This window comes from Rhinatrema bivittatum, chromosome 1 (genome assembly GCF_901001135.1).
Source record: "Rhinatrema bivittatum chromosome 1, aRhiBiv1.1, whole genome shotgun sequence".
In the NCBI taxonomy this organism is placed as follows: Eukaryota; Metazoa; Chordata; class Amphibia; order Gymnophiona; family Rhinatrematidae; genus Rhinatrema; species Rhinatrema bivittatum.
The window spans coordinates 739,155,240-739,173,751 of record NC_042615.1 but is presented as its reverse complement, the minus strand read 5'-3'; the positions used below and the strand labels follow the sequence as shown (position 1 = coordinate 739,173,751).

Below are 18,512 nucleotides of genomic sequence, written 5' to 3'. Positions count from 1 at the left end.
AAGGCAGGTGTACAAGTGATGTTCTCGTCTACCCTTCCAGGCAAGGTTAGAGGCATAGTAAAAAGACAGACATTCTAGAAATGAGTATACAGGGCTTTTGTTTCTCGGATCATAGTGTAATATACAAAGGAGGACTACTGAACAAAGATGGGATATTTGCATTCCTTGTAAGTTTAGTTTCTGCCACAGATTCATGTATCTAAACAGGACAACTTTAAAAGGCTTTTTTTGGGGGGATGATGATAAAATCACAAATACCAATGATGCCACTATACAATTTTTTACATCTTTATTTGCAAACACGTTACTCATTAAACACGACTCAACATCCTCATGAACAATGGATCTCTGTACCTCCTCAAGTATTTAATAAGACCCACCCGTGATTATACAATTGTTTACACTCCTGGTTTACTGTGTTCTTAAGCCTTTCTTTCCAGCTGTCTATGCCTCCAAGTTTACCTACCTTGTTAAATGTAACTTTGTTCTTCCTGTTCAATTTACTATTTTTTTTACTGTTTTTTTGTTACAGTTCCCCTGTTCGATGTAAACCGATCTGATATGGTCATCTAACCATGAAGGTCGGTATAGAAAAGTGTTAAATAAATAAATCATTAAACCCTCCCTCCCCTTCCCACTAAAAAAAAAAAATTATGCTAGCACAAAACCAGATTAGAACCCTAGTTTCAAAGGTCAATTTCATCAGGGGAAATTGTGCAGCTTACAAACATCATACCCTTCTATAAATATAACTCCAATCATTTAAACAATTTACATTTACAAATACACATATACTATAAATTATCTTTAATTAGTCTGGATCCAAATATTCATAAAGCTGCCAATGTTATTGGCTTGCTCAATTTTTCACAATTACTCCTTTATTCATTCCATAGCATCTTAACAATTGGCACAATTAATAAGGGACCAATGTGCCCACTCCTTAAATATAAGGTCGCAAACTTGATGCCATTTAGCCACCCAATTCACCTTCACAGAAACACGTGTTTTTGAAGCCTATCGGGTGGAACGGCCTTGTCAGAAAATAGTTTCATATTGCTACTGATACAAAAGCCGTTAAAGATATTCGGCGGTGAAGTGGAAAGACAGCAGTAAATATAGTGACCATCGCATGATAATTTTGAGATACACTGAAAGTGCTCAGCGCATTTCTGTGAAGGTGAATTGGGTGGCTAAACGACATCAAGTTTGCGACGTTATATTTAAAGGAGTGGGCTATGGAATGAATAAAGGAGTAATTATGAAAAACTGAGCAAGCCAGTAACATTGGCAGCTTTATGAATATCTGGATCTGGACTAATTAAAGATTATTTACAGTATATATGTGTATTTGTGAATGTAAATTGTTTAAATGATTGGAGTTGTATTTATAGAAGGGTATGTTTGTAAGCTGCACAATTTCCCCTAATGAAGGCAGTAATTGACCATTGAAACTAGGGTCCTCATCGGGTTTTGTACTAGCATATTGTTTTTTTAGTGGAAAGGGGGGTTGGGGGTTAATGTGTAATATATGTTTGCAAATAAAGATATAAACAATTGTACAGTGGCATCATTGCTATTTGCGATCTTAATTGTATTGATGTCACATTGAGTTACCTTCGCTTATGTATTAGCAGGATAACAACAAAAGCCAAAAAGCAAGCAGAAGACATAGTAACTGGAACAAAGTAATGGAAATGGGGAGATATACAGAGATCAGTCCTTGGACCAATTCTTTTCAACATTTTTGTAAACAACTTTGCAGAAGAACCATTGGAAAAATTTGTCTTTTTGTGGCAGATAAAAACTGCAACAAGGTAAATACCCAGGAAGGAATAGAAACATGAGGAGGGATCTATCAAAACTTCAGGACTGGTCTAGAGTCTGGCAGCTAAGATTTAATACTACAAAATGCAGAGTCATGTCACTGGTCTGCAAAAACTCAAAGGAGCAGTACAATATAGGGAGTAAAATTCTTCCATGCATAAATCAAGAGCAGGACCTGGGGATGATCATATATGGATCTCAAGGTGGCCAAACAAGTGGAGAAGGTGACTGCAAACGTCAGACAGATGCCTGGGTGCATATGGAGAGGAATGGTCAGTAGAAAAAAAAGGTGATATTGACCCTGTATAAGTCTCTGGTGCAATCTCATTTGGAAAACTGTATATAATTGTGAGTACTGCAACATCAAAAGGATATAAACCGGATGGAGTCAGTCCAGAGGATGGCTACTAAAATGGTCAGAGGTCTTTGTTGTAAAATATTGGGACAGACTTAAAAAGATCTAGTCACATATATTCTAGAGGACAGAGGAGATATGATAGAGATATTTAAATACCCCAAGTTATTAATGCACAGGAGGTGGACCTCTTTCAACAGAAAAGAGGATCTAGAATGAGGGTGTCATGGGATGAAGGTGAAAAAGAAGTAGACTCGGAAGTAATCAAAGGAAATATATTTTTTTTTATAGAAAGGGTGGTGAATGCATGCCACAGCCTCTCAGTAGAGGTGATGAAGACAAGGACAGTATCTATATTCAAGAAAGCATGGGACAAGTACAGGGGATTTCCTAGGGAGTGGTAGGGATTATAGAGCTGAGAAGTTGGTGTAGATGGGCCAACTACATAGGCTATATGGTCTTTTCTGCTGTCATGTTTCTACTACTTGGGACTGAGATGATGCCCTTCAGTGATTTAAAAAAAAAAAAATGTCTTCCTCTCCTAGATGCTGTGAATTTTGCTTCTGTAGTTCCCCCTACCCTGCCAGGCTAAGCCAAGTAGCAGAAGCAGGTAGATATAATGATATAGCTCCACAAAATTGGGATCAAAGAGGAAGTGGAAAACTACAGAACTGTTCAGCTTGGCATCAATGGTGGGCAAAAAAATGTAAACACTACTGAAGGACAGAATAGTGCAACATCTTGAATGAAACTAGTGAGTTACAGGATTCTAGGCAACAAAAAGTATGACTGATTTGTATTACAATACAGATTGATGTGGGACAGAACTGTGTTAGACTCGTTAGTCATAGCACAGAATCCCTTAATAGCTATGCTTATTTGCTGCTTGTTCTCTTTCCATGGACTTGTATGTATCTGTGTATGGGTGTTATACAAGGACAAAGGTGGATGCATGGAAAGGTTGATTGCTGGGCTGTGTGATTGGGAGGAATGGGTTGGATGTCTGATAAATAAGGGGGTTGTGGTTATGAGTATGTATAAAATAGCAAACATGCAGGTTTCCAGATGGTTATCACTTGTTGATGAATTACATTTACTACATATGTTGTATTGAGTTATTTTTGAAACACTGTTCTTGTTGTGTAAATAATTAACACTGCTATACCATAAAAACAATGGGATTATAATCCTAGAACATTCCCATGCCAACCGATAAAAAGCTTGAAGCTAGCAAACCAGATATTGTGGTAAAGAGCAAAAAACCACAAGAACAGCACTGCTGATAGAAGTATCAGCATCAAGTAACTATTCTTTGGCTTACATGGAGAGGAAGAAGATTTTTTAAGTACCAAGAAATATAATCAGAGACCAAGAAAATGTAGCAGATACAGAAATAAGTCCCAATTTTCTTGGGTATCACAGGCCTGATTAAAAAAAAACACCACTTCAGCATGCACCTTGCTATATTGCCTATACATATTACATCGTTTGAACTCCAGGAGGCTTTCTTTGGCACAATACAAGTATTAAGAGCATTAGCAGTAAATTTGAGATCATTCTCAGCATACCTTGGCTTACACACATGAGGTTCATTCTTATCAAGGTATATACAAGACAAAATGCATTTGAAAACGCTATTCCTGCATAAGCGAGATCTGCGGGGGGGGGGGGGGGGGGTGTCTATCTCTAATAGCCTCAAGGTAGCCAACAAATCAGTTAGGAAAGATAATTTTATTTATTTTTTTTATTTTTATTTAACTTCTTTTACTATACCGACACTCAAGACCAGGTCTTATCGTACCGGTTTACATTAGAACAAGGGGAAAAATCAATTAACGTATAAGTGGAAAAGAGAAGTTACATTAAAACAGGGAGAGTAAAAACATGGATGTCGGAAGATAGGACAGAATTAAGTAATTGAACAATAAGTTAACAAAATTACAAACTATAAATTAACATAAAACAATAAATTAATAATACAAAAAACATGGATTATAATCAGCGGAAATATACATGGAAATATATATATATGGAATATATACAGCTGGAATATACATGTTATGTCAGAAGGGAGGAGTGGCGGGGGTGAGGGAAAAGGGTGGGTTGAGGTTGCGAGTGGAAAAGGGAAAAAAGAGAAAAAAGTTTGGGAGTGCGGGGAGGGAGAAGGGTGGGTTGGAGGGTGAGAGAGAGTTGGTTAATATGGAATCCTTCAACGATAGGCTTGTGTGAACAGCCAGGTTTTAAGTTTTTTTCTGAAGGTTAAATGGCATTGTTCCTGGCGTAAGTCTTGAGGAAGCGAATTCCAATGTAGGGGACCTGCTGTTGAAAAAGCTCGCTTGTGGATGGAGTTGTGAACTGATGATTTGTTGGGAGGGGCCTTGAGCTTACTTTTGTAGGCAGTTCTTATTGGTCTTGAAGATGTAAGTAGTTCCAGAGGGAAGGTGAGTTGGAGAGAGGATTGTTGGTAGACCGATTTGTGGATGATAGTGAGAGCTTTGAACAGTATTCTATGTTGAATAGGAAGCCAATGTAAGATTTTTAGGATAGGTGTGATGTGGTCCTTGCGCCGTGTGTTTGTAAGGATCCTGGCTGCTGCGTTTTGCAGCATCTGTAGAGGTTTGGTCGAAGAGGCGGGGAGACCGAGTAGAAGAGCGTTGCAATAGTCAATCTTTGAAAACAGTATTGCTTGAAGCACAGAACGGAAATCCTGGAAGTGTAAGAGCGGTCTTAGATGCTTCAGGACCTGTAGCTTGAAGAAACATTCTTTAGTTGTAGCGTTAATGAATTTTTTGAAATTCATTCTGGAGTCAAGGGTGGCCCCAAGGTCTCTGACATGGCTTGCTAGTGGGGTTATTGTGTTATTAGTGAAGGGGTGGTTATCGCTAGGGGAGATAACCAGGAGTTCCGTTTTGGACGTATTTAGGACCAGGTTGAGATTCGTGAGAAGCTGGTTGATGGCATGTAGGCAGTCGTTCCAGAAATTTAGAGTTGAGGAGATGGGGTCCGAGATGGGGATTATGATTTGCACATCGTCTGCGTATATAAAATGGATGAGGTTGAGGCTATTATTTTGAGGCTATTAGTTTACTTAGGTACTGTATATAAACAAGGTATCACTAGTAGAAAGAAGAAACTAATATTACCTATGCCTAAGTCTCTAGCAATCATCTTGCATACTATGTGCATTGCTGGAGACCACAACTCAAAAGGCCGATAAAGTGAAGAAAGGTCCCAAAATCATGAATGGCCATACACAGTGAAGATAATTTTCAAAGGCAGATAGCCTAAGGAAGGCAAGTCTAGCTAAACTACACATGGGCTTCCATAGCAAGCATACTTTTAGCTGGGTTAAAGAGAAGCATTTCTAGGGGTTTTAGGTTGGGGGAGTAAACAGCGCATACATATTTTCAAATGTAGGTGTGATGTTTTGCTCCCAATTGGCCATCCACACAAATAGGGGCTACAAAGTATGCCCACCATTTGCACACACATACTTTAAGGTCGCTAATTTTCAAAGGGAAAGTTCTTTTCTTTTCCTTTGAAAATTAGTTGCCAAGTTCATGCATACCTTGCAACTAGATAGCTTATTGAAAATTGGCCCCAGAGAGGCTGAAGGTGTTAAAGATGTACTTTCTAGAAGAAAGAAGGGAAGGGACAAATATGATAGAAGCAAATATTTATGCTGTATAGGTTCCAGGGCAACCAGGACTATAGCACCATGTGCCTTCATGTGCAGATGCCTTGGGTTTTCCCCATTTTTATTTTCTCTGCTGTAACTAATAGTCCTCCCCATCTGATAGATACAAGCTTTAATTCCTTTTTAAATCCAGTGCAATGCAAAATCAGCTAATAGGTGATGCTCTTCAGTGATGGACAAGATTCCCTCCTCTCCTAGATACTGTGAATGCTGCTTCTGTAGCTCCCTCTCTGGCTGAACCAAGTTGCAGAAGCCAGATCCAGGAAACCACTCTAGGTTTAGGAAATAATTTATTTTATTTCGTTATGCCCACCACCCTCAATCCCCAGATGGCATGCCCAAACACCTTTGGGCTCCTCACTAAACTTGGATCCCCCACCCTGCAACACAACTACTGTGACCCAAGCCACACGCTAACCCAGGAAAGAGGAAATCTTAAAAACTACTAATTATCTATTTACAAACTTTGTCAAAATGTTTAGGTAGTACTGATGTTTTAAAGGAAGACTGACAGCAGCTTTAATAACTTTATTATAAATAAAAGTGAGTGTGAAGCAGATTAAGGACAATCCTTGGTATAAGGATTCCATGTCATTCAATTTTTTTCCACAAATGATAGCCATGAAGAGATTCAAACTCAGCAAAATAAACAATGGTGCCTGATGCTCATCTCTTGAGATATTCAGCAGCATTTAAATTCCTAAGCTGAAAGAAGAATAAAAGAGCTGAGGAAGTCATTGTTAAAGCCATAACATTACCTTACCTTCACAAAAGTGTAAAAGCAAAAAGAAAGCTTAAACATACATAATTCTTCTGTTGTAGGTTACCAACCACGATGAAATAAATATATTATTATTTTTTTAATTCAGGAGCCTGCATAAAATCCATTTTATTCTCTACATTTTTCTGGATAGCTGTAAAATTAAGTAGTCACATGGAAAGGAGCATTATACCAGGGCTGGCAAACTTTTGGGTAAGACAGCTTCATTGGAGACCTGGTCCAGGTTTGGGGGGTGGGGGGGGAGTGGGTGTTTGTCAAAGTCCCTTGGAAGTCTGAGAAAAGAGAGGTAGGAGAGTTCCTCTTGGAGAAGAGAGTGGGGGTGGTTCCTGCTTGAAGGGCCAGTAGTGACATCACTTCCAGCATGACAGTATCATTGCCAGCCAGAACAAACAACACCACCTGCCCATTGTAGTTTGCTCACTTGTATATTATTAATTTATTTTCATATTTATATGCGGCCTCTTCCACAAAGGTCACAAGGCAGTGCGCAAAATAAATATAAAACAAACACTTAAATGATACACAAAAATCAAGCAAATGATGTGGAGAAGAGCCAAGTTTTACATGATTTTCAGAATACAGTATAATCCTCTGTGAACCAGAAGTCTTAAGATTAAAGCAGGAGAATACTCTGTTTCATCTTGACCAGCTTAACAGCTGGAACTTTAGGTCTTGCCGTGACAAAGAGTCCGGGTTGGCTGATGATATCCATTAAGTAGGAAGTGGTACAATTGTATAGGTTACAAAAAGTGATAGAGTAATTTATAATCTACTCTATATGAAATAGGCAGCCATTAGAGAGATTTGAGCACTGGCTATATTTTTATTTTTATTCCACTTTTCTGGCTCTTCAAAGCAAATTACATTCAGGTACTGTAGGTGTGGATCTTGTTTCTTTGCTCCTGTGATTAATCACAGTGCAGTACTTTGTATCATTTGTAATCAATGAAGCTGATATTTTGATAATCTTTTTAGTAGAGAATTATATTAACTGATAGAGTAGTGACATTTTAATTAGGGTACAGAGATCATCCATCCTCAGATAAGGAACAGCCATCATCTCTGTCCCTAAGTAGAAAAAGCAGGATTTCACTGTAGTGCTAATATTTCTTCATGGATCGTGATAAATCTAGCCAAACCCCTATCATGGGAACCAATTTGCAGTTCAAAGTTCAGTATTGTACATTTTATGTATTTAGATTTATATTCCGCTTTTTGCACTTTTTCAGCGCTTCAGGTACTGTAGGTATTTCCCTATCCCCAGAGGGCTTACAATCTAAGTATGTACCTGAGGCAATGGAGGGTAAGGTAACAAGGAGCAACAGCAGGACTCGAACCCTGGTCTCCTGGTTCATAGCCCACTGCTCTAACACTAGGCTACTCCTCCACTCCCATTACCATGTACATGGTAATGACAGCAGAAAAAGACCAAATGGTCCATCAACTCTGCCTAGCAAGTTTCCTAATGCAGTAATCATCACTCCATGTAGGTTAACCCCTTGTCTCTGTTTAAGGATATCAAGTTATAAATGGGGATACTTCATCCACAGAAGTCCATTTTTATGATGATTCAGTTTTAATTTATTACAAAACAACCAGTGCTAAATTTCTTGTAGGCAAGAGTTTACATGCATTATAGATTCAGTCCTGTTATTACCGGAACGATAAACTTGTATGTCATCTACACACAATGTACAGGATCCCAATATTCAAGCAAAAAAGCTAAGGGGGACCATATAAATAGAGATAGGTACTCCCGATAATTCCCATAGTTATGGAAAGCTCTTCCTCTAGCAAATTTGCTGGGTTTTGTTTATAAAGAGAACCAAGTAGATGCACTGCTCTTGCCACCACTGGCAAACAAGTCAGCAGTAACTCACAGTCAACAATATCGAAGGCAGCAGATAGGTCTAGGGAAATCAACAGAAGAGTCTTCACCCAGACTCATGGTTCTTCTGTCAGAACTAAGATGGTCGTTTCTGTACTATGTTTCAAAAAAAAGCCAGATTGTTTGGTTGCTAGAAATGTATCACCCTCTAGCTATTTGGAAAACTGCTACTCTACCACCTGTTCGATCAACTTTCCTATAAAAGAAAGATGAGAAATAGGGCATAGTGCTGTGAATTACGAAAAATCTGCAAACCCTTTCTTTAAAGCAAAGAAAATCACATTTTTGAGCTGAGGAGGGAAGAAACCTTCCTCAAGAGAGTTGATAAATAAGGAAGTAACTTTTGCCTGCCCCATTAATAATAAATGGTGGTACTATATAACAGAAAGACACTTGGTTTAGCAGAAGTCAATAAGTCTTGGATACCTTTCGATGTAAAGGTGACCAGAATTGAGAAGGAAGGTAAAAAAAATGTTTCCTGATTATTAATCAGAGCGTTTCTCAACATAATTTGGTCATCCGCTAACAATTTGTTTTCTTTTTTTTTTTTTTTAAATCCTAATGGGATCCCAATCATCTTTATAGACTGATCATGAAGACCATTTTAATGAATTTTGATGGCTTTTAACTTAAAGAAATTACCCATGTCATTGTTTACAGCTTCAGCATTAGCATAGCCAGAGAAGGATTTTTCTGTGTAATTGCCAGCTTTCTAAAGCTTTCTGCAATGAAAAATAGTTCATAGGATCTATTAAGATAGCTAAACTATTATCCTAAGGAAAGTGATATTTTAAACCACTCTTACTTTATTGTATGATCACAATTGCTATTTAAAATCAATTGAGTGTTTTGATGTTTTTGCCACTGTCTTTCTAATCTATTCGTATGTCGCATAATTCTTAACTTCTCTGAAAACTAAGGTATTCATGGGTCTAGATATAATAGCATGCTTTTTTTTAGGGAGCAATATCATTAAGAAGTTTTAACATATTTTGATGATATATTTCGCACAGTTCCATTTATAACAGGGAGTGATTCTTGGTCAAATTTAACTGTAAAATGAGAGGTGATGAGATCAGCTCTGGAACAACTATATACAGAGGATAAATCAGAAGCTGGTACACAGTTTTTATTGAAAAAAAATTAAGCAATGATCAGTCCATCCTACAGGATCTATTACCATATCATGAATTGAGAGGGAGGAGTAATTCATTGGACTTTGCTCTGCTGCAAACTGTCTTCCACCTTTATTATGGGTTGGATGAGATACCCATTGGATAAACCCTAAGTCGGTCAAATAGGCTAGAAAAATAGTTGCATTTGTGTCTTTATCATCAATGTGTATGTAGGTTGAAATCTACAAGGAGAATGTTCCTATGCTCAGCATAATTTGAAAATCAACTGAAGTAAAGTTGGAATTACTAGTGAAGTATTGCATTGAGCTCTACACAAAAGAAAAATAGATTTTACCAGCTATCTAATTTTAATAGGAGGCACTCTAATCCCAGTAAAGACAATAATTCTAACCTGGAGGCATTTAATGAAGCCCATATAATCAGTGCTACTCTTCCCTGCTTCATTTTTTTTGATCAAGAACAGGCAACAAAGGAATAACCAGGAAGTCATCTCTCTGTTAAGGTAACTATATCTGATTGAATCCATGTTTCTGTAACCAAAAATATTTAGGTTATTGGCTAATATTTGATCAGAGAGCAATGTCATCTTAGATCTAGAGGAACAGGCATTATTAATAAGTTGCAGATTTAAAGCAGATGGAGAAACTTCCTTCTCCTCAGTGGAGTCATATAATGGAATAGTAATCAAGGTAGAGTATTTGAGTCTATTTGGATACTTTTTGGGCCAACAGTTTTGAGCACACTTGCCGTCGTTCGAGAGCTCTGTGACCGTGGAGGTTACACACATTGTAACAAATAAAGAAAATCTTTAACATCCTGCCCAAATGCATTGCTAAGCACAATTGATCTCTTTTGCAGAAAACACTAAAATTACAACACTATATTGTTTTTAGACTATTTTCTGAAGGGAAGTATGCTTATGCGATCATCATGTCACCATGTGCATGTTTCCCCCAAAGAATCATGTTCCTTTTTGGTATCCTATCCACACCGAGGATTCTGACAAAAGATATATTTTTTTAATCCACGTCTTCCATGAACACATGCTTGCGACTGTCATCCCCCAATACCTTTTTCTTTTGCAGCTAATCTACACAAAAAGTTTGCAACATTTTAGAGTGTTCATGAGAATCATGTAAACTTGTTTTTAGGGGATCTACACATTCCACAATACATATCCACAATTATACCACCTAATACAAGAATAAACCCAACAGATTTGTTGGGAGAAAGTTTATCTAGCCCTTGGGCCCTGAATTGTGAAGTCTAACAGGGCTATATATTGTATTTTTATTTGTTCAATATTTATTTGGCTCCAATGTGTTTGATATTAAGATCTTGGTGCTAAGATCTGGCCCCCACCACCATCCTCCCACCCTACCCGAATCCCCCAAATTCCCAAGGCTAAGATGGGAGATGTTAGTTACTCCTGACTGTGTCCAGCATTATTCTGACAGCAATGCTGGTAGCATAAGCCATTTTGACATAAGACCTACGAGCAAGTTAAAAAAGCAATATGTGGTGGTAGAAAACTGGCAAAAAATGAACAAGTTTTCTGCCAGTTTCTACCATCAGTGCAATAGTCTATCAAATTTGACATGATCACGGAAGAGAGGACATTAAATAAAATTACTGCAGTAGGGTTAAAAAGACTATGACACTGAGGAAATTAGAAAAAAACAAAAGGAACAGTTGCCAAGGTTAAACGTTTGCATGAAGTGGATATTGTTTAAAAATACCATCTTGGAAGCTCAGATAAAATGTAAAATGTTTTCTGCAAAAGATATCAAGTTGCGAATATTGTATTGATTAAAGCCATATTTGGGGTCTGATGATTTTCAATTAGTTATGCAAATAATGGTACTAAATACTGACTATTGTAACTTACTTCTTCTAGGGATACCAAAAAATATGATTAAATCAGTACAGTTGCTACAAAATTCCATGGCCAGAGTACTGTGTGGAGTGGGGAGATATGAACATATGCCTGTTCTTAAGGTCCTTCATTGGTTGCCAGTATCTTTTAGAATGGAGAAATTACTTACCTGATAATTTCGTTTTCCTTAGTGTAGACAGATGGACTCAGGACCAGTGGGTTTATGCTCCCCTGCCAGCAGATGGAGACAGAGTAAGCTGATATCACAATATATATAACCCTGCAGTGACCCCAGCCTGCCAGTATTCTCTTCAAAAGCAAATGTGGACAGACTAGCAAAAAACTTGATTGACAGATAACCAGAACTGTACTTAAGTAACCATAACAGTGAACTCACATAAGATTCTAGGTACCCCAAGCTAGGGGCTGGATGAACAGTTATCAGTAATTCATTGGGACCCAGAACTCTACAAGGAGATCTACTGACACACTCATGCGGCAGCTGAGGACGGGAAACTGAGTCCATCTAAGGAAAACAAATTATCAGGTAAGTAATTTTTCCATTTCCTAGCATGTAGACAGTTGGACTCAGGACCAGTGGGATGTACCAAAGCTACTTCCCAAGAGGGTGGGAGGCTGCCCACGGTCCAGTCAATACCGCATGTGCAAAGGTTGCATTCTCCTGGGCCTGCACATCCAGACAATAAAACCTGGAAAAAGTGTGTAAGGAGGACCATGTCGCAGCTCGGCAGATATTGATGGGAGCCAAAAGACTAACCTCCATCCACGACAATGCCTGAGCCATAGTGGAATGAGCCCTAACCTGAGTAAGCAATGGCTTTCCAGCATCCACATACACGGCCGTGACCACCTCCTTAATCCAACGAGCTATGGTAGCTCATTAACCTAGGGCACCTTGCTTACTCCTGCCATGGAGAACAAACAGACGATCAGACTTTCAAAAAAACTCAGACCTTCAGGTACTGCACAAAACATTTAACATCCAAGGAGCACAAAAGGTGAAACTCCTCTGCATCTCGACCTTATCCAGGGATGGCAAGGAGATGGACAGATTCAAATGAAAGTCTGAGACTAGTTTGGGCAAGAAAGATGGAACAGTATGCAGCTGTAACGCCCCTGGAGTCATCCGAAGGAACGGCTCCAGGCAAGACAAGGCCTGCAGCTCAGAAATCCAACACGCAGAACATATAGCCATCAGGAAGACAGTCTTCAAAGTCAACAATGGTAAGCAGTGGTTGGAATGTAGGGCCTGCCAAAAAGTCCAGCACCAAATTAAGACTCCACAATGGAACCAGTAACCTCAAGGGAGGCCTAAGGTGCTTCACTCCCTTAAAAAAAAAAAAAAACGAGCCACATCAGGATGAAATGACAAGGAAAAACCATTCACCACGCCTCTGAAACAGGCAAGAGCCACGACCTGCACCTTCAAGGAATTAAGGGCCAAGCATTTAATCAATCCATCTTGCAAAAAACCCAGAATGAGAGGGATCTTAACTGAACGAGGAAGAATACCCCGTTCCTCACACCAGGCCTCAAAAACTCTCCAAACCCGCACATAATCCAAGGAACTGGAGAACTTGCGAGCGTGAAGTAAAGTGGCAATCACCACAGGTGAATAACTATGCTTTAATAGGCAAGCCCTCTCAAGGGCCAAACCATAAGACAGAATTGAGTCGGATCCTCGTGAAGAACTGGTCTCTGCTGAAGCAGACCCACATGCGGCGGAAGACCAAGGGGGCCTCAACCAGGAGTCGTCGCAAATCCGCATACCACAGATGCCTGCAACAGTCCAGCGCCACCAGGAGTACCAGCTCCCTCTGGCCTTCGATCCTGCGAATTATCCTGCCTAGCAAGGGCCACGGAGGAAAGGAATAAAGCAATGTCTTCTGGCCAGACCTGTACCAGAGCTATTCCCAGGGACCAAGAATCTCTCCTGCGACTGTAGAAGTGAGGAACCTTCGCATTTTGAGAAGTCACCAGCAGGTCTAGGAACGGAAGGCCCCAGCGATCCTCAATCAGCTGAAACACCTCAGCTGACAACACCCACTCTCTTGGGTGCAGACTCTCCCTGCTGAGAAAATCTGCTCTTAGATTGCCTTTCCTGTAATGTGAGAGTCCAAGTTCATTTACAGATGACTTTCCGCCCATTCCATCAGAAGGCATTTGATAAAGTTCCTCATGAGAGGCTTCTAGGAAAAATAAAAAAAAGTCATGGGATAGGTGGCGATGTCCTTTCGTGGATTACAAACTGGCTAAAAGACAGGAAACAGAGAGTAAGATTAAATGGATAATTTTCTCAACGGAAGAGTGTGGGCAGTGGAGTGCCTCAGGGATCTTTATTGGGACCCTTACTTTTCAATATATTTATAAATGATCTGGAAAGAAATATGACAAGTGAGGTAATCAAATTTGCAGATGATACAAAATTGTTCAGAGTAGTTAAATCACAAGCAGATTGTGATAAATTGCAGGAAGACCTTGTGAGATTGGAAAACTGGGCATCAAAATGGCAGATGAAATTTAATGTGGATAAGTGCAAGGTGATGCATGTAGGGAAAAATAACCCATGCTATAGTTACACAATATTAGGTTCCATATTAGCTGCTACTACCCAAGAAAGAGATCTAGGCGTCATAGTGGATAACACATTGAAATAGTCGGTTCAGTGTGCTGCGGCAGTCAAAAAAGCAAACAATGTTGGGAATTATTAGAAAGGGAATGGCGGAAAATGTCATAATGCCTCTGTATTGCTCCATGGTGAGACCGCACCTTGATAGGGGCTGAGACTTAGTGCATACAGCTGCTAGATGTGTAGCTTCCGTGATAGTGGCCAGGCGACTGTTGTGGCTGTGAGACTGGTCAGCAGATACTATTTCTAAATCAAATTTGACAAGATTGCCTTTTAAGGGTTCTCTCCTGTTTGGGAGTGAGTAGGAAAAGATGGCAAATAGATGGGGTTAATCCAAGATTCTGCGATTGTTGGAAGACAGGAAAGCAGCGTTGCATTCATTTGGGGCGAAAGCCAGCTCCAAGGATTCCCAATCAGTTTCGTCCTTAGAGGAGCAGCTGCTCAAAAGTTTCCGCCCTTCAGAAGATCTCAGTCCTATCAGCCTAAGAAGCTGCATAAGGATGCGAGCTCTGGGATCGGACCATCTCGATCTTCACAATGAAGGTGTGGGGGCTCACCTACCAGAGCTGGAGATAAGCGGTTGTCTCTCACTTTTATCAAAGGTGGGCCTAGATTATGAAGGACCAGTGGGTCCTGGAAGTGGTAAGAGAGGGCTATGCGCTAGAATTCCTCCGGATGCATTTGTGGTCTCTCCTTGCAACTCCCTAGTGAAGAGAGGCATTGGAGGTTACATTGAGAAGGCTGATAGATCTGAAGGCCTTAATTCCAGTTCTCAGATTACAAACAAATATGGGGCACTATTTCATTTATTTTGTTGTTTGCAAGAAGGAAGAGGGTTACGTTCGACTGATCCTAAATCTGAAAAGAGTCAATTGGCATGTGCATGGATGGAAACCCTCCACTCTAATTATAACAGTATAGAGAGGGGAATTTCTCAAATCTTTAGGTTTAATGGAAGCCTATCTTTCCATTTGACAGGAACATAGTTTCCTTTGTTTTGCTGTTCAAGAGCATCGTTATCAGTTTCAAGCCTTGCCCTCGGTCTGGCTACTGCACTCAGAACTTTCTCCAAGATCATGGTGGTGGTGGTAGCAGCGTCTCTAGTTTATCTGTATCTGGACGACTGGTTGATTCAAGCCGAGAGTGTGGAAGAGAGTCAATTGGCATCTTGCAAAGTGATCTGCCTGCTTCAGGTACTAGGCTGGGCGCTGAACTTAGCCAAGAGCAGTCTACAGGCGACTCAGTCCCTGTGGGTACCTCGGCGTGGGATTTGATACTGAATTGGGCATGATGTTCCTGCCAGAGAAACACATTCAGAAGTTGGTGACTCAGGTCCAGTCCTTGAGGAATGCTATTTGTCCAATTGTGTGATCTTATCTGCAGGTCCTGGGGTCCATGGTGGCAATGTTGGAGGTAGTACCATGAGCAACGGCACATAGCCAACCACTTCAATGTACATTGCTGTCCTGGCAGAATCCGCAGTCACAGGGAGTACCCAGTGAGATTCCAATTGCCAATGGAGGTGGGTGACCAGTTACAGTGGTTACAAACGGACCACCTCAGGAAAGGAGTGTCCTTGGAGACACTGGCGTGGTTGGTGCTTATGACGATTGCGAGCCTTCTGGGTTGGAGGGCTCACTGTCAAGAGTTGATGGTGTAAGTTTGGTAGAATGCAGAGGATTGACAGTGGGCCATTGATCTTTTGGAAGCGCATGCAGTTCACTTGGCATGCTTAAGGTTTGCCGAGCAGCTGGCAGGTCAAGCACGGAGAATGTCAGACAATGCCATGACGGTTGCCTACATAAATCATCAGGGCAGAACCAGAAGGTGTCTGTGGAGATAGATGCTCTCATGGTGTGGGCAGACAACTTCTTCAGGAAATAACCGCCTCTCACATTGCTGTGAAGGACAATGTGCAGAGCAACATCCTCAGCAGATAGGTCTTGGACCCAGGAGATTGAGAGTTGGCAGATGAGGCTTTTCGACTCATATTGTCTTGTTGGTGTTGTCTGTATCTGGACTTAATAGTGAGCTCCAACAACGCAAATGCACCATGGTTCTATAGTTGCAGAAGGGATCTGAGAGCTCTAGGAATCGATGCTCTCATCCAGGTGTGGCCATGAAGCAGGGTGTTGTATGCTTTCCCACCCTGGCCAATGATAGGCAGAGTAATTCGGAAGATTGCGAGTCATACAGACCGTACTTCTGGTAGCTCCAGATTGGCCCTGGAGACCATGGTATGTAGATCTTTAGCGACTCCTGGTGGACAGTCCTCTCAGGCTGCTTCTCAAGGGGGATCTGCTGCATCAGGGGCTGATAGTGCAGAATGATCTGGGCATGTTTTGTCTTATGGATTGGTCCTTGAGAGGTCTCAGCTGCTGAAGCATGGATATTTTTCGGTGGTGATTTCCACATTACTTCGTGCTACGTTTTCTACCTCTCTGGCTTACATTAAGGTTTGGAGAGTATTTGAAAGCTAGTATGGGGAGAGAAGTTCCCACCTCCTTAAAGTGGAGATTCTACTAATTTTGGAATTTTTACAGGAAGGTTTGGCCTTAAAACACTGAGGTTCAGGTAGTAGCTATCATTTACTATAGAGGGTGGATCAATGGTAGACCCTGGTCTTCCCATCCAGATGTGTCCAGGTCCTTGAAGGGAGTCAAACATCTAAATCTTCCCTTATGCCTACCGGTGCCTCTTTGGGACCTTAATCTGGTATTGCATTTTTTGGCAGGTCCTACATTTTGGCCGCTACATGATCTCTCCTTGTGACTGCTCACCTTGAAAACAGTTTTTCTGGTGGCGATCTGTTTTGGCAAGGCATATCTCCAAGCAACAGGCTCTTTCTTGCCGTGAGCCATTTCTGTGAATAACTCAGGGGGCAGTACAGCTTAGGACTGTACTTTCTTTTTTACCAAAAGTGGTATTAGAGTTTCATTTCAATCAGTCTGATCTCCCTGCCCACATTGGACAGGTATAGAGATGAGCGGGATTATCAGTTGTTGCAAGTTTTGGATGCCAAGCAGCACCTGATATGGTACATGAAGGTTACTTGCTCCTTGAGGAAGACTGATCAACTGTTTGTTCTCCATGGTGGAGGTAAACAAGGGGAACTGGCGTCACTGGCAACGGTAGCAAGTTGGGTTAAAAGGATCATCATGGCTGCATATGTGGATGCAGATGTACCATTGCCTAGACAGGTCAGGGTGCTCAGGTGGTCTCGTGAGTAGAGATTTGGTGATTGTCCCCTGTCGAAATTTCCTGGACAGCAATCTGGTCCTCTCTACATACTTTCTCCAAGCATTACCACTTGGATGTTAAGGCTCAAGAAGACACGGCTTTCACACATATGGTGTTGATGGGACCGCAGACAGCCTCCCGCCCATTTCAGGAGTAGCTTTGGTACATCCCACTACTGTGGATTGATCTGCCTGAGTGCAGGGGAAGGTGAAATTACTTCTTACCTGATAATTTCCTTTCCTCTAATGAAGGCAGGCCAGTCCACAACCCATCTTGGGCTGCCTACTTGGTTTTAGTTTGTCCTTTGGGGACAATGCAGAGTATTCTTTCTTTTGAGTCGTTTGAAGGCCTGGTAAGTGAAATAACCAGCCCCTAAGATCAGTTGATGTTGAATTTTTATTGAGCTCAATGCTTCCCAGTTGGTTGAAAGTAATGACTCGTTGACTGTTAATAGTCATGTTTGCAGTATTATTGATTTGTCCATAGTTTGGCTTTTCTAGAGTTACTGGCAGGCTGATATGTCAGCAACATAAGAAAATTATTCCTTACCTGCTAATTTTCGTTCCTATAATACCTTAGATCATTCCAGACAGTGGGTTATGTTCCATGTCCAGCAGATGGAGTCAGAACACAAAATTCCCAGGGGAGGAACCATATAACCACGCCTCCCCTGTAACAGCTCTCAGTAACTAGACTAACAAAGCCCAAAAGAGAGAGACTAAAAAACAGAGGGATCAAGTAATCAAAGGAGGAATTGAAATAACCGCTGTCCAAATAAACAGCAACTAAATTCTGAACAGTGAACTTGCAAACAGCAGTGCGTGAACAAAAAAGACGCAAAGTATTCGAAATACAGAGTAAAAGATTGTTAAGACAGGTAGGCAGGGATGTCCCACCAGCAAAACCCCCAAACCAAGGGAGGGTGTCTGAAATGATCCATGGTATTACAGGAATGAAAATTAGCAGGTAAGGAATAATTTTCTTTTCCCTGTACATACCAGGATCATTCCAGACGGTGGGATGTACCAAAGCTTTCCCATCACGGATGGGCCGCAGACAGCC

At 40.8% G+C, this 18,512-nt stretch overlaps 1 protein-coding gene across 3 annotated transcripts in view; it reads right to left on the bottom strand.

Moving 5' to 3' along the window:
* The window catches only part of PAIP1 (poly(A) binding protein interacting protein 1), a 233,979-nt gene that overhangs the window by 17,483 nt on the left and 197,984 nt on the right, over positions 1-18,512 (bottom strand). The window lies entirely within an intron of this gene.